Below are 16,304 nucleotides of genomic sequence, written 5' to 3'. Positions count from 1 at the left end.
ATGCGGAAAAAGCATTTGACAAGATCCAACACCCATTCATGATAAAAGTCTTGGAAAGATCAGGAATTCAAGGCCCATACCTAAACATGATAAAAGCAATCTACAGCAAACCAGTAGCCAACATCAAAGTAAATGGTGAGAAGCTTGAAGCAATCCCTCTAAAATCAGGGACTAGACAAGGCTGTCCACTTTCTCCATACCTATTCAACATTGTACTTGAAGTCCTAGCCAGAGCAATTCGACAACAAAAGGAGATCAAAGGGATACAAATTGGAAAAGATGAAGTCAAAATATCACTTTTTGCAGATGATATGATAGTATATATAAGTGACCCTAAAAATTCCACCAGAGAACTCCTAAGCCTGATAAACAGCTTCGGTGAAGTAGCTGGATATAAAATTAACTCAAACAAATCAATGGCCTTTCTCTACACAAAGAATAAACAGGCTGAGAAAGAAATTAGGGAAACAACACCCTTCTCAATAGTCACAAATAATATAAAATATCTTGGCGTGACTCTAACTAAGGAAGTGAAAGATCTGTATAATAAAAACTTCAAGTCTCTGAAGAAAGAAATTATAGAAGATCTCAGAAGATGGAAAGATCTCCCATGCTCATGGATTGGCAGGATCAACATTGTAAAAATGGCTATCTTGCCAAAAGCAATCTACAGATTCAATGCAATCCCCATCAAAATTCCAAATCAATTCTTCAACGAATTAGAAAGTGCAATCTGCAAATTCATCTGGAATAACAAAAAACCTAGGATAGCAAAAACTCTTCTCAAGGATAAAAGAACCTCTGGTGGAATCACCATGCCGGACCTAAAGCTCTACTACAGAGCAATTGTGATAAAAACTGCATGGTACTGGTATAGTGACAGACAAATAGACCAATGGAATAGAATTGAAGACCCAGAAATGAACCCACACACCTATGGTCACTTGATCTTCGACAAGGGAGCTAAAAACATCCAGTGGAAGAAAGACAGCATTTTCAACAAATGGTGCTGGCACAACTGGTTGTTAACATGTAGAAGAATGCGAATCGATCCATTCCTATCTCCTTGTACTAAGGTCAAGTCTAAGTGGATCAAGGAACTTCACATAAAACCAGAGACACTGAAACTTATAGAGGAGAAAGTGGGGAAAAGCCTTGAAGATATGGGCACAGGGGAAAAATTCCTGAATAGAACAGTAATGGCTTGTGCTGTAAGATCGAGAATTGACAAGTGGGACCTCATGAAACTACAAAGCTTCTGCAAGGCTAAAGACACCATCAATAAGACAAAAAAACCACCAACAGATTGGGAAAGGATCTTCACCTATCCTAAATCAGATAAGGGACTAATATCCAATATATATAAAGAACTCAAGAAGGTGGACTCCAGAAAGTCAAATAACCCCATTAAAAAATGGGGCTCAGAACTGAACAAAGAATTCTCACCTGAGGAATACCGAATGGCAGAGAAGCACCTGAAAAAATGTTCAACATCCTTAATCATCAGGGAAATGCAAATCAAAACAACCCTGAGATTCCACCTCACACCAGTCAGAATGGCTAAGATCAAAAATTCAGGTGACAGCAGATGCTGGCGAGGATGTGGAGAAAGAGGAACACTCCTCCATTGTTGGTGGGATTGCAAGCTTGTATAACCACTCTGGAAATCAGTCTGGCGGTTCCTCAGAAAATTGGACATAGTACTACCGGAGGATCCAGCAATACCTCTCCTGGGCATATATCCAGAAGATGTCCCAACCGGTAAAAAGGACACATGCTCCACTATGTTCATAGCAGCCCTATTTATAATAGCCAGAAGCTGGAAAGAACCGAGATGTCCCTCAACAGAGGAATGGATACAGAAATTATGGTACATTTACACAATGGAGTACTACTCAGCTATTAAAAAGAATGAATTTATGAAATTCCTAGCCAAATGGATGGACCTGGAGGGCATCATCTTGAGTGAAGTAACACAATCACAAAAGAACTCACACAATATGTATTCATTGATAAGTGGATATTAGCCCAAAACTTAGGATACCCAAGATATAAGATACAATTTGCTAAACGCATGAAACTCAAGAAGAATGAAGACCAAAGTGTGGACACTGTGCACCTTCTTAGAATTGGGAACAAAACACCCAGGGAAGGAGCTACAGAGACAAAGTTCGTAGCTGTGATGAAAGGATGGACCATTTAGAGACTGCTGTATCCAGGGATCCGTCCCATAATCAGCTTCTAAACGCTGACACCATTGCATACACTAGCAAGATCTTGCTGAAAGGACCCAAATATAGCTGTCTCTTGTGAGACGATGCCGGGGCCTAGCAAACACAGGAGTGGATGTTCACAGTCAGCTATTGGATGTATCACAGGGCTCCCAATGGAGAAGCTAGAGAAAGTACCCAAGGAGCTAAAGGGATCTGCAACCCTATTGTTGGAACAACATGATGTACTAACCAGAACCCCGGAGCTCTTGTCTCTAGCTGCATATGTATCGAAAGATGGCCTAGTCGGCCATCAATGGAAAGAGAGGCCCATTGGACTCGCAAACTTTATATGCCCCAATATAGGGGAATGCCAGGGCCAAAAGAATGGGAATGGGTGGGTAGGGAAGTGGGGGGCGCTATGGGGGACTTTTGGGATAGCATTGGAAATGTAATTGAGGAAAATATGTAATAAAAATATTAAAAATCAAAAAAAAAAAAAAAAAAAAAAGATGCTAGTTTGACATATGTCCTCTGAGTCAGGGAGGTTCCCAGGGCAACTCACAGTCCTTGGTATTTTTTTCCTGTGTAATTGGGAATTCTTGACTTAAATTCAATTAAATCAGTAGAAAATAAAAAATATAACTCACTGAAATGTATAATCAAAAGTAGTGATTTTTCTTATAAGTTTTAGGTAAATCAATAAATAATCTTTGTAGAATCTGAATCTTCAAAATTGTGGTAAGAAAGGTGTAGGTACTTATGAAAGCTATGTGAATTTACTGGTTAGAATGTGTTAGTTCATCTAGGATGTAACATCACAGAAAAACCACAGGCACATGATAAATCATGCTTTCTACTCTTCACAATGACATATTGCTTAAACATCTGACCTGTGGATGTTTAATATCAAAGTATTCTGTTACTTAAAATGCCATTGTTTGTACATTAATTTGCAGAAAAATATAAATCTGAATATAATTTTTCTCTCATGCAAATTTAGTGAATTTCATGATAATTTAAAATTGATGCTCTATAAATTTAATTTCCTTTTAACTAATTATAATGAACAAAACTACTCTCATTGTACAAATAGCTTATGTAGACAAAGCTAAACAAGACATCAATTTTTAGGTATCTGTCCCAGAAGCATTTACATAGATCCACTGCATGACAGCAGTGTTCTGTATTTGAAGTTTCTTATTCTGTTGTAGCTCTCCTTCTAACACTAAGATGAAAGGGAACAAAGATGTTACATGAGAGAATGATACACATCTCTACAGGAACGAAACACAAATGAATGTAGGGCCCCATTTTGGCCCTGGTTTGGGCCTTGAGATCAAACCTGGCTCGAGTTTCTGCAGACTTGCGGAAGAGCCTAAGCCTGGCTTGAGTTTTGAGACCTGTCTCAGTCACGTCCGAATCAGAGTGGCTCAGCAGGACCTGTTTGGCCCTGCCTCTGCACCATGATTGTTGATGTAGAGCTTTGCCATTGGCCATCTGTCACTCCATACTCTCTGTCACCCTTCCTCACCTCCTATGTCATCTTACCCCACTAAAAATCCCTTTCCCTGTGTTTCAAACTTATATAAGCAAGAGGCTGATGCCATATACTTGGGTTCCTGCCTTGACAAGACTCCGGGCTTGGTGTGTTTATTTTGGGCCGTTGACACTCAACATCTGCTCAGCCCCTGAGAGATCCTGGTGGGAATGGGACCTCTCTCCTCTCACCTGGCCCTGCCTGCTAAGTAAAGAGGAGTAGGGTAGAAGAATTAAAGAGAGTCACTGCAATTGGAGCAGAAACTTGATATGTAGGGAAGAAGGTTCCCAGATCCACCTAACCAGAAGAAAACTGGAGTCCAATTCAAGTCAGCTCTGCCCATCTGTATGGGAGAAGGTAGCATGTAGTACCAAGCCACTCTAGTAAACATGTCCCATGCAAGGGAAGAGGTTGAACAAGAAAACCTTATGACATTCACAGTTTCAAGTTCTAGCCTCAGTAAAGGACTGAGACCTAACTACAGAAGCACACATCTTCTGAACATCCCTCCACCTCATTACAAAAGGCCTATTTACAGTGGTTCCTTTTATCTGGTACATCATGTCTGACTACAAGGGAAAAACCAGGGCAGACCAAAAGGGAAAATAATGTAAAGAGACAGACAGAGCAAACACCAGAACCAGGCATGGCAGGGATGTTGAAATGATCAGACTGAAATGTAAAACAACTATGATTAATATGCTCAGGGCTCTAATGGATAAAGTAGACAGCATACAGGAGAAGATGGACAAAGAAGGCAGAGAGGCATGCATCCTGAAACAAAGAACCCCAAAAGATACACGAAAGATCAAAAAAAAAAAAAAAAAAAAAAAAAAAAACCAAACCTGAACAATAAGGGAGAACACCCTGGCTGGCTTATTAGTAGAGGGAACAGAGCTGAGGAAAGGCTCTCAGAATATGCACATATCAATAGAAAATCAGAAAGTAGAAAAGCAAAAAGATCAAGCTTTCAAAGAAACACAGGACCAAATATGCAAGGACTGTGGGATACATACAGGCTGAGTAATGTGCCCCGTGAGACAGCAGAGGGAGGGGAAACAGAAGAATTGCTATGCTGTAGAACAGTTACAAAGACTGTCACTAGATTAATGCCAGGTACCAAATACTGAATTCAGACAATGAAGAACACCTTGCAGGATAATTATTCCTTCAACCTATGCCTAGGCATATACTTTTTAAAATATAAAACTCAAAGATTAGACTACTATAAAAAAATCAATGAAAATAACCTTACCTATAGAATTAGCAAATTATACTAGAATTGTCCTCCAACTACATTAAAAAAATGAAGTAGAGGAAAATACTTAGTATTAAGTGAATAAATCTGCTAAGAGGAATCCTGGATCTTCAAAAATTTGCAAAAAAAAATTATCTATCAAAATGAAGGTAGCAAAATGGAAGGGAGATGTACATTAAAGAAGAGTATCAAAAAAGAAAAATGAAAGCGAAAATAAAAGTGTTTATTTTCTATAATTTTTAACATTCTCAAATTTTCTAACTATAAATTCATTCAGATAATGGTAACTATGCATCTTTTTGTTTACACTTAATATATGTGTGTGTGTGTGTGTGTGTGTGTTCATATACAAGTAAAGCAGATGTCATCAGTGAGTCAAGGGACAGAAAAGACGTTAAAAATGTATTGTTTTACCATAATGTGTCCACTGTAAAGATAGCCTGCTATTCAACAGTGGGTGAGGTTAGTTGTTAGTGTATTTTGCAAAGTCCAGGAAAACCTCCAAAGCACATGTATGTGCACAATACAATTTGTTAAACGCATGAAACTCAAGAAGATCGAAGACCAAAGTGTGGACACTGTGCCCCTTCTTGGAATTGGGAACAAAACACCCATGGAAAGAGTTACAGAGATAAAGTTTGGAGCTGTGAAGAAAGGATGGACCATCTAAAGACTGCCATATCCAGGGATCCATCCCATAATCAGCTTCCAAACGCTGACACCATTGCATACACTAGCAAGATTTTGCTGAAAGGACCCAGATATAGCTGTCTCTTGTGAGACAATGCCGGGGCCTAGCAAACACAGAAGTGGATGCTCACAGTCAGCTATTGGATGGATCACAGGGCCCCCAATGTAGGAGCTAGAGAAAGTACCCAAGGAGCTAAAGGGAACTGCAACCCCATAGGTGGATCATTATTATGAACTAACCAGTACCCCAAAACTCTTGTCTCTAGCTGCATTTGTATCAAAAGATGGCCTAGTAGGCCATCACTGGAAAGAGAGGCCCATTGGACTTGCCAACTTTATATGCCCCAGTACAGGGGAATGCCAGGGCCAAGGGGTGGGGGTGGGTGGGTGGGGGACTGGGGGGGGAGTGTATTGGGGACTTTTTGGATAGCATTGGAAATGTAATTGAGGAAATTACCTAATTAAAAGAAAAAAAAGAAAAGAAACTAATATGAGATAGATTTCTAGATATGTTAAATATATGTTCCACTAAACAACAACCACTTAGATCACCAATAATCTACACAAACCACGTGAAAGACAAATTGCTCACATGGGACAAGAAAGAGCAGCCTGCTATGTGAGTTTACGATAATCTGACCTTGTATGTTAAAAGCACACAATATAAAAGAAAATGGACAGAAAAAAATATACTATGCCAGCTCTAATCCAAAGGAAGGAATAGTAGCTATATTAATTTTAAACTATATGGCTCTCAAAACAAGGAAATGGTATCATGGCATCATACAATAAAGGTGTCAACTCTCCCAAAGGCCTTAATGATTTTTTTAACATGCATGTTCTTGTGCTTTTGATACAAACATATTTTGAGGACAGGACTTCAAATTGTGTGAAACAAAATGTCATAGAATTGCAAGAATAAATAAGGTGATTCCTCCTGCAAAGTTGGTAACACCATCACTGAGATGTCAAAAATGGGCAGATGTACCATGCAAAAGTCAAAACAAAGATAATCTCTTCACCGTTAGTCACTCTGCTCTATATCTAATAGTTACAACAAAGCAATTCTTCCTCTGTACACACAGAGGTAAGCTTTCACTAAAACAATACACGTTGGTGGCTGCAAAACACCTTTAGAAAACATACTGCATCTTCCATTAAATAGAGATTAACGAGAACTCAACAAAATGAGTGATAAATGGAAAATCCAAAGACATATGGAACTTGAGCAATACACCTTTAAAAGCATGTGGGTCAGAAAAGAAATTAGCTAATATTTTTAACTAAATGACACTAAAGCTATAACTTACAAAATGCATGGCATTCAGTGGAAGCAACATTTAGAGAGTTTAGAGCACTGGTGCTTGAATTAGAAAAATAAACAGAGCTGAAACTAATAATCTATGTTTCCTCCTAAATGAAGCAGTAAAAACTCGATGCACTCCTGTAATTCCTGCACTTTGGATGCTAAAATGGGATGGTTGACATCTTAGTTAGTGCTGTATTGCTGTGAAGAGACACTGTAACCAACAACATTTACAAAAGCAAGCATTTAATTGGAGTCTTGTTGCAGTATCAGAGGATGAGTCCATGACCAGTACAGGGGCCATGGCAGCAGAAAAGCAGACCAGACATTGCACAGGGTGATTACCTGAGAGGTAACACTATATCCATAAATTGGAGGCTGATAAAAAGGAAATAATGTACCCATATGGGCTTTTGAAACTTAGAAGTCCAACCTACGTGACACACCTCTTCCGACATTGTGACACCTCACAATCCTTCCCAAAACTGTCCAACAACTAGAGACTGAACATACAAGTATATGGGCCTGTGGGGACTACTCTCATTCAAACCACCACAATTAACAACAGCTCAAAGACAGGAAGGAGACAAAAAGGGGGTGATGGTGGGTGAAAACTGCCTTCAAATTAAGGAGAAATACTGCAATAAGATTTAGAGCAAAAAAAAAAAAATCAATGAATTGAACACAAATTATCAGTAGAGAAAAACAAACAAAATCAAAAGCTTAAAGAAATCAATAACACTCAGGAGGCCATAACCAAGCTAAGATAAAGGATATAAAGCACAAATTCATAATATTTGACTTGAAAATAGACATCACTACAGGTACCATGAAAATTAAAATAATAACAGAGAAATATTATGAATGTCTGTATAACCACAAATTTGATAACTTACAGGAAATGTTCCTATATGGGAAAGATATCTTCAAATATTCAGTATGAAAAATAATTTTTAATACGTGTATATCTATTAAACAATGAATAAAAAGAATTGTGTCATCTCAAGAGAGAAAATAGCAAATGAGTTCACCGGTGATTTCCATCAAGTATATAAGAACACATCCTATCAATCCACTTTAGACTCTTCTATTGGAGAGAGGATAAACATGAACTCATTCCATGAGGCCAGCTTTGCCTTCAAACCATACCAAAACATTGCAGGGAGCTCTAGAATACTATCTCATGACAAGGTAAACCAAAAGTCTCTCATCAAAATATAAGCAAGTCAAATCTTACAATATACAAATATACCACAACCGTGTGGGATTTTTTTTCTATTAGCAGTAACCCTCCAAAATGGAGACACAGAGATGAAAAACAAGCAAATGAAAATATGGACTAGAGTATATGTCATCAAGGAGATGAACATTCCGAGAGTACCTATTAAAATACCCTAAATGCAGGCCATATCCAAAACCACATTCAGTCAAAGATGTAAAGTAAAATAATGGCTTTCTACTGCTTATGGAATGCAAAATGGATTGACCACTTTCAAGGTTACCAGTGATGTGCTTTAAAACTAAGTATCCTCTAGCCCTACGATTCAGCAGTGCACTGATACCTACCCAGAGGACTTAAAAATTTATGTCTACTTGGAAAACTGCACATGGATGTTTAAAGCAACTCTATTCATAATTTCCCAAACTTGAGCGTGGGTAGCCATCAGTCAGTAGGTGAATTGCTGAGCTGGGATGTATATCTACACCACTGAGCACTAAAAAGAAGTTAGCTTGTCAAGCCACAAAACACCTGGAATAACTTATAACTCATCTCAGTCACTGAGAGCAGCAGATCTGAAAGCCTGCAACTGTGGAACAGTAAAGCAAGCCAGTGGCTGCCAGGGCAACACATGGACAGAAGGAAGGAAAGTGTGATGCAGAGAAGTCTTAGGGAAACGAAGCTACCCAGTCTGGAACTATCCTGAGGATGCAGCCACTGTGCATTTATCTAAATCCCTCAGATGTGTAACTTTAAGACTGAATGGAAGGTGTGAACTCTGGCTGAAGCTAATTGGTCAGTGTAGGTTAATTAATTGTAACTGGATCAATCTAATGGGAGACGCTGGTACTGAGGAGGCTATTCATGTGTGTAGACAGGGCAAGGAGCAGATACAAAAGTACTGTAATTCCTCTTATACTCAGTTCTGATGTAAAAATAAAACTGCTCTCAAAATAAAGTCATATATATGACAGAAACTAGATAACTAGTATATGCATTGTGATCACGGTTATGTGTATAAGTGGTATGGGTGTGTGTGTGTGTGTGTGTGTGTGTGGTCTATGTCTGTGTATGCAAGAGTATGTGTGTGGTATAGTGTTTGTGGATGTGTATATGTACTCTGTGTGTGGTATATGTGCATGTGTGCATTTGTGTGCATCTATATGGGAACTATGTGTTTTCATAGTAGTTTCAGATATATACTATTATGTGAAGCATATACTGTAATTTTAATAAAGATAAATAAAAAATTTAAAAGTCATAATAATAACTCTTTCAGAATCAGATATTCATTAAATTAATGTGAAGTGAGAGACCATAGTGAACCAAATAAGAAGAAACAAAAGTTAGAAAATTAGCATATTGGCTCATTGTGTAGATAGAGGGATACAGTGATAGGAAGAGGACAGACACTTGTGATGCTGGTACACCTGTGATGGTGTGTGACCAGAACTAGTTTAGAAGAGGGAATTTCTAGTGAAATACCGATTCTATCTCTGAGAATAATGAGGCTGATTTGAGACAGTTAAGTTCTTGTTAGTCTTGTCAGATACAGAAGGTATTGCCTGAAAGGTACAGTTGTACAAGAAGAACCAGTGTTGAGAAAAGAATGTAAAATAATATATGTATATTTTATATACACAAAAGTACTGTAATTCCTCTTCTTTTCAATTCTAGTATAAAACTGCTCTAATACATATGTGTGTATGTATGCATATATGTATGTATGCATGTATGTGTATATATGTATATGATACATATACATGATTATATAGGCATATATATGTCATCTAGGTGACTGGAGCCACATTATCAAGGTCCAAATGACCTTATTTTTTAGCTTAATATACAGGAAACCATGTATCACCTTATTGATTCTTAATGACTTAGTCTTCCATTTATGATTTCCTGGGCAGGTCCACATGCCTGACTAGCTTAGAGGATGTTCAATGAACTAAAGGGGAATAACCTTTGACTAAGAACAGAAATTAATTAGCTTCCAAAATTTCACATAAGAAAAATGGATATTTCTTGAATAAAACTCACCATCTGTAAAGTAAACCTACAGGCTTTCTGCAAATGTGTAACTAAGAAACATAATTATTTGGAACAAAAATAATACAACCAGGCAATTCAAATTTCGTATCTGTTCTTATGGGGCATGCAAACAGCTAGTTATTTATTTAACCTACCAAGGTAAAATTTTTCTTTCTTTATGTGTAAAGTGGAGGTGAAATATTTGTGTTACAGTGCTCTAAAATGTAAAGATAAAATGTGTTCAAAAGAACATGCAGGAATCATGTGAATATTGTACAGGTTAGCTCTGGTTGCTGTATTTATCTACAAGTTACAAGAGCTAATTTCTGATGCATCACAGCATCCCAGAGTTAGGGCAAAACAATTCATTTAATTCACAATCATGGCTGCTTGCAATTTATATAACTGAATTAAGGAACACGATTTTTCTTGTCTGAGCCCCTCTTGTTCCTCTATGGCCAAGGTCTAAGTGGCTTAAGATCAGGTTGGGCTAGGGAATCAAGCAAGGCATAAACTAGAGGGCTTATCTATGTATAGATGACTTATTTATAAAACTTCTCTCCTTTTCCAGTGGGCTAGAGAGACTTACCTGTACAGCAAGTAGCATTTCAAGACAATGAGTGAGTCTCAGCCTCTTCCAGCCTTAATCAAGCTCTGCCAAATCACTTCTGCCAAGTTTTGTTGACTAAAATATGCCACAAAGTTAGACCCAACCCAGGCTTAAGTAAATAAATGTCCCATTTTTGGTGAGAGTAGCTACAAACTCCAAGTCAGAAGCTTGGGTTCAGACAAGGGAACACTCTTTCTCAATCTAACTCAAGAGGATTAGGGGTACAAAATCAACCGCCATCTCTAATGTAAATTGAAAGGATAGGAAATCAATATGATACAGTCTTGATGTAGTAGAGGGAACTTAGATTCAAAGCTCAGAGCTTAGTCCCTGTCTCTGTTATTGATTAACATGACCCAGTAAAGTCACTTGAATTGCCTGGGTCTCATTATATGGTACTCAAAATAAGGTTCTGTAAATTTATGCTCATTATAGGAGACAGATGAGATAATGTATATGAAAGTGTGTACTGAAAAGCAAAGATTAAAATTATGTAAGCCATTATTGTTTTATGTATAACTACACCTTAAAAAAACAAGAGGATCTTTAACCCCATTGCCATGTTGGAATATCTAAGTGAACTTTAAATACAAAAATTATATTTAGCAATAAGAGTGAGGCACGTTATTTGGAATTCTTTTTCTCAGCTACCTTTTTTTTCTTTTCTTCTTTGTTTTGTTTTATAAGACAAGGTTTTCACTTTGTCACCCTGGCTGTCTTGAAACTTACTCTGTAGACGAGGCTAGTCTCAAACTCAGATATCTACCACCTGCCTCTGTCTCTGACTAGTAAGATTAACAGTATGCCTACCATACATGGCTCAGCTACCTATTTTAATATTCCTTTAAAGCAAGTATTTAATGAGTCCCAATGGCATACAGAATATGATATGTATGTATAGAGACCTCACTCAAATTTTACAACATTGCTAAAGTGTACATAAAAAATTACATGTCCCACAGGAAAAACAGAAATAAAAGATCTTATAGAATCTCAGAAATGTTGTGCACCTGGTGGGTGGAGGAGTGGGTACCAGACAAATCTTTCTTGAGATAATATCCAAGTGTAGGATTCGTTATATAGAATTATAAGAATTTTAAATCTAAGTCCTCAGCTCATGAACAATCATTTTTATCCCTTGGACTGCCTAATCTACTCATTTTTCCCTAATCAATCAGCAATAAAGACCCATGGATTATTTCAGAATATTTGAAGAGGAATGCCCCGGCCAATGATGCATGTGCTAGAATGCTTGGCTGATAGGGAGTGGCACTATTAGGAGCTGTTCTCTTTTTAGAATAGGTGTGACTTTTTTTGGAGAAAGTGTATCACTGTGGAGTCGGGCTTGTTGAGGTCTTATATGCATGCACAAGCAAGGCCTAGTGTGGCAGTCTCTTTCTTCTACCTATGCATGCAAAAGTAGCACTCTCACATCCTCCACTAGCATCATGTGTGCCTGCATTTTACCAGGATTCTCACCATGACGACAATGGACCAAATATCAGAAACTGTAAACCAGCCTTAATTAAATCTTTTTTTTTAATAAGAGTTGCCATGGTCATGGTGTCTCTTCACAGCAGTAGAACACTAACTGAGACAGGGCTAGAAGGTTGTTTGTATTGAGAAACATTCTCCATCTGATGTCTAAGTACTGAGCATAAAGCAAGACAAACAAAGATAAGTAAAGGGAAAACACAGGAGCATTCACATGCAAAAGGAAGCAGCTGAAAGAGCCAGAAATCAAGGAGAAGTGGAAATATCCCTCATACTCAGGAAAGGAAATGGTGAGAGTCACACCCTGAAATGCTGAGGAGAGTTCTAATACTCAGCCAGACTGCAGTCTGTGACATCAATGCTAACTGGGCACACATCAGTTTCTAAGCACATAGAGGATAGACACTAGGTGAGCACATATTGAAAAGTGATCAAAAGAAGAACCCCCCCCCAAAAAAAGCAACACTTTGGGGACTCCATTGTTATTTTCCTGTTGCTGTGACAAAAACACTAACCAAAAACAATTCAAGGGATGAACTTCCTCATCCATGATTGAGAGAGGTCAGAGCAGAAACTCAAGGCAGGAGTCCAGGACAGGAGCTGAAGCAGGGACCATGAATGATCTGGCTTGTTCTCTTGTCCTCTGTTTGCTAGTTTTCTTATACCACTCAGGATCACCTGCCACAGTGGGCTGGCCTCTCATATATCAATCGTCAATCAACACAGGTCCACACAGTCATGGCCACAGGCCAATCTTATGGAGACAATTCTTCAAGTGACAGTCCTCCTCCCTAGGTGACTGTTGTTAATAATAAATAAATAAATAAATAAATAAATAAATAAATAAATAAATAAATAAATAATAAAAATATAAACAAAATCTACTAAGTATAGGGACATTCTTAGAATGTCCAACAACTTTTGTCTTCTTGATAGAGATCATTATTAATGGTATTTGACTTTACTTTGACAAGACGGTAATTCACCATGTAGACTAGGCTGCTTCAAAAATCCTGGGATATTTCTGCATCTCTTCCTCATCATCCTAAGTGCTGGGATTACAGGCATGAAGTACAAAGTCTAACTTATTCGACTTTACTCATTAATTGTTCATGTTAGAAATAATTATATACAAGCCTTCAAATAACAACAAAAGGTTGAATTTAAGATAAGTGTAAACTTAATAAAAAAAAATAACCTGCATAGAAATGTTCTCATTCATGACCATTAAACAACGAATGAGCAAGAAGAATGTGACAGATTTAAATATCCTGGAGTCACTGAATGCCTTTTAGGGAAACTGCTCCAGTCTTACTTTTACCACAATTGTAGTAAAGAAAAAAGTCCACTTAAAGTGTAAATGTACATATCAATTAGTATTTAATAAATGCAGTTTTAGATAAAGATCCTTGAAAATCATGCATGCCATGCTTGTGTTTCCTACTCAATATAATCCCAAAAGAGTTAGGAATGAATTGGTTAAATGGTTTAACAAAGCCCTACTCTGTTACTAGTAATTCACAACTGTTCAACTTTGTAGCTTTGCAATTTTTACCTACTAAAAAATTTAGACTACTTTGAAGCTGAATCCTTGTCTGGATTTCTAGTGTAGCTCACACTGCAGTCGCAGAATTCAAAGATAGCATTGACAGTGTGTCTCAAAGCCTAGACTCCAAGCCAAAGGGAATCTGACAAGACAGCCTTCTCATAACCAAGGAAAACTCTAATCTCTTCTTCACCTAAATTTCTATGAAACAAACTTAGCTGTTATTCAGGTTAATTGTCACTTTCACAAAAATCACTTTATTTAGTCCATAAGGAAGTTGGATTATGAAATTTAAAGTAACTGACCACGAATTTCAGTTCTTATCTTTGCAATCTAACAAGTCTTTCTTGGAGAGTAAGTGCCTACATATAGTTTTAATCTTTGTGGTATTTTCCAGGGAGACAACTATGCAAATTCTTACCAATAAATTGTTGAAGCTGATATTTTAAAATGGTTTAAAATTTTAATGGTTCGTGAGATTGAGTTAAATGTTGGCCCAAGCAGTGTGTACTTTCTCGGTGTACCTTTACTTACTAAACAGAAACTATAGAAAATATAGTTTGAATGAGGACATTTTTGTGTGTCATTTTAATGTGTAGCCTAGTATGATAATGTGAATGAAAATGGCTCCCATAGACTCATAGAGAGTCACACTATTAGGAGGTTTGACCTCACTGGAATAGGTGTGGGCTCATTGGAGGATAAGTGTGTCCACTGAGTGTGGGCTTTGAGGTTTCAAATACTCAAGCCATGCCCACTGGCTCTCTGCTGCCTGCCAACCCAGATGTAGAACTCTCAGCTACCTCTTCAGCATTTTGTCTTGCTGTGTGTTCCCATACTTCCCAACATGACAATAAAAGACTGAACCTCTGACCTGTAAGCCAGCCCCAATTAACTGCTGTCTTTGCAAGAGTTGCATAGTCATGGTGTCTATTTAAAGCTATAGAGTATGGAAATTATAGGCAACCACTACTGTACCTAGCAGAAAAATTCCAATTTAAAAGCATTGTCTACAAAACACAATTCAGTAGAGATTGTTTTTTCACGAAGCACATAAAATTTTAATGAACACTGCACTAAAAAGAGTCTTCATAAAATGGATCATGACTCTAAGGCAAATCTATACAACCTGTATTTTGTGTTCAGCCATATAATCTGTGTCCTGACTTTGTAAATCTTCTTGTACTTTCATTTTTACTAGCAATTCTTTGTACTATCAACGTTCAGTAGTACCTTTGTCTTTGAGGCCTTGTAATTGTGCCACAATCTAGTAGATTTGTTCTCTTATATTCTTGGATGTTTATTTTTCCTTTGTCTTGCACTCATGATTCTGAATCTCTGCCTCCTTTCTTTTTACCCTCATCAACAGACCTTATGCCATATTTTGTAAAGAAAACTTACCCACAATAAGGATGTCACCCTTTTCACACCAAATCTATTAACCTATCACAGCCAATGTTTGCTGTCCTCCTGTCTGCCCTGTTTTTTTTTTCTTTTCATTTTTTTATTCGGTATTTTCCTCATTTACATTTCCAATACTATCCAAAAAGTCCCCAATACACTCCCCCCCCACTCCACTACCCACCCACTCCCACTTTTTGGCCCTGGCGTTCCCCTGTACTGGGGCATATAAAGTTTGCAAGTCCAATGGGCCTCTCTTTCCAGTGATGGCCGACTAGGCCATCTTTTGATACATATGCAGCTAGAGTCAAGAGCTCTAGGGTACTGGTTAGTTCATAATGTTGTTCTACCTATAGGGTTGCAGATCCCTTTAGCTCCTTGGGTACTTTCTCTAGCTCCTCCATTGGGGGCCCTGTGATCCATCCAATAGCTGACTGTGAGCATCCACTTCTATGTTTGCTAGGCCCCGGCCTTGTCTCATAAGAGACAGCTTTATCTGGGTCCTTTCAGCAAAAGCTTGCTAGAGTATGCAATGGTGTCAGCATTTGGAAGCTGATTATGGGATGGATCCCTGGATATGGCAGTCTTTAGATGGTCCATCCTTTCATCACAGCTCCAAACTTTATCTCTGTAACTCTTTCCATGGGTGTTTTGTTCCCAATTTTAAGAAGGGGCAAAGTGTCCACACTTTGGTCTTCATTCTTCTTGAGTTTCATGCGTTTAACAAATTGAATCTTATATCTTGGGTATCCTAAGTTTTTGGGCTAATATCCACTTATCAGTGAGTACATATTGTGTGAGTTCCTTTCTGATTGTGTTACCTCGCTCAGGATGATGCCCTCCAGGTCTATCCATTTGCCTAGGAATTTCATAAATTCATTCCTTTTAATAGCTGAGTAGTACTCCATTGTGTAAATGTACCACATTTTCTGTATCCATTCCTCTGTTGAGGGACATCTGGGTTCTTTCCAGCTTCTGGCTCTTATAAATAAG

The 16,304-nt window shown here is 37.9% G+C and overlaps 1 protein-coding gene across 2 annotated transcripts in view; it reads left to right on the top strand.

Moving 5' to 3' along the window:
• The window catches only part of Dpyd (dihydropyrimidine dehydrogenase), an 899,256-nt gene that overhangs the window by 556,431 nt on the left and 326,521 nt on the right, over positions 1–16,304 (top strand). The gene's annotated exons all lie outside the window — the stretch shown is intronic.

This window comes from Mus caroli, unplaced genomic scaffold (genome assembly GCF_978045245.1).
Source record: "Mus caroli unplaced genomic scaffold, Mus_caroli_1 scaffold_3, whole genome shotgun sequence".
Taxonomy (NCBI): domain Eukaryota; kingdom Metazoa; phylum Chordata; class Mammalia; order Rodentia; family Muridae; genus Mus; species Mus caroli.
The sequence above is the reverse complement of the archived record's forward strand: the minus strand, read 5'-3'. Positions and strand labels throughout refer to the sequence as shown.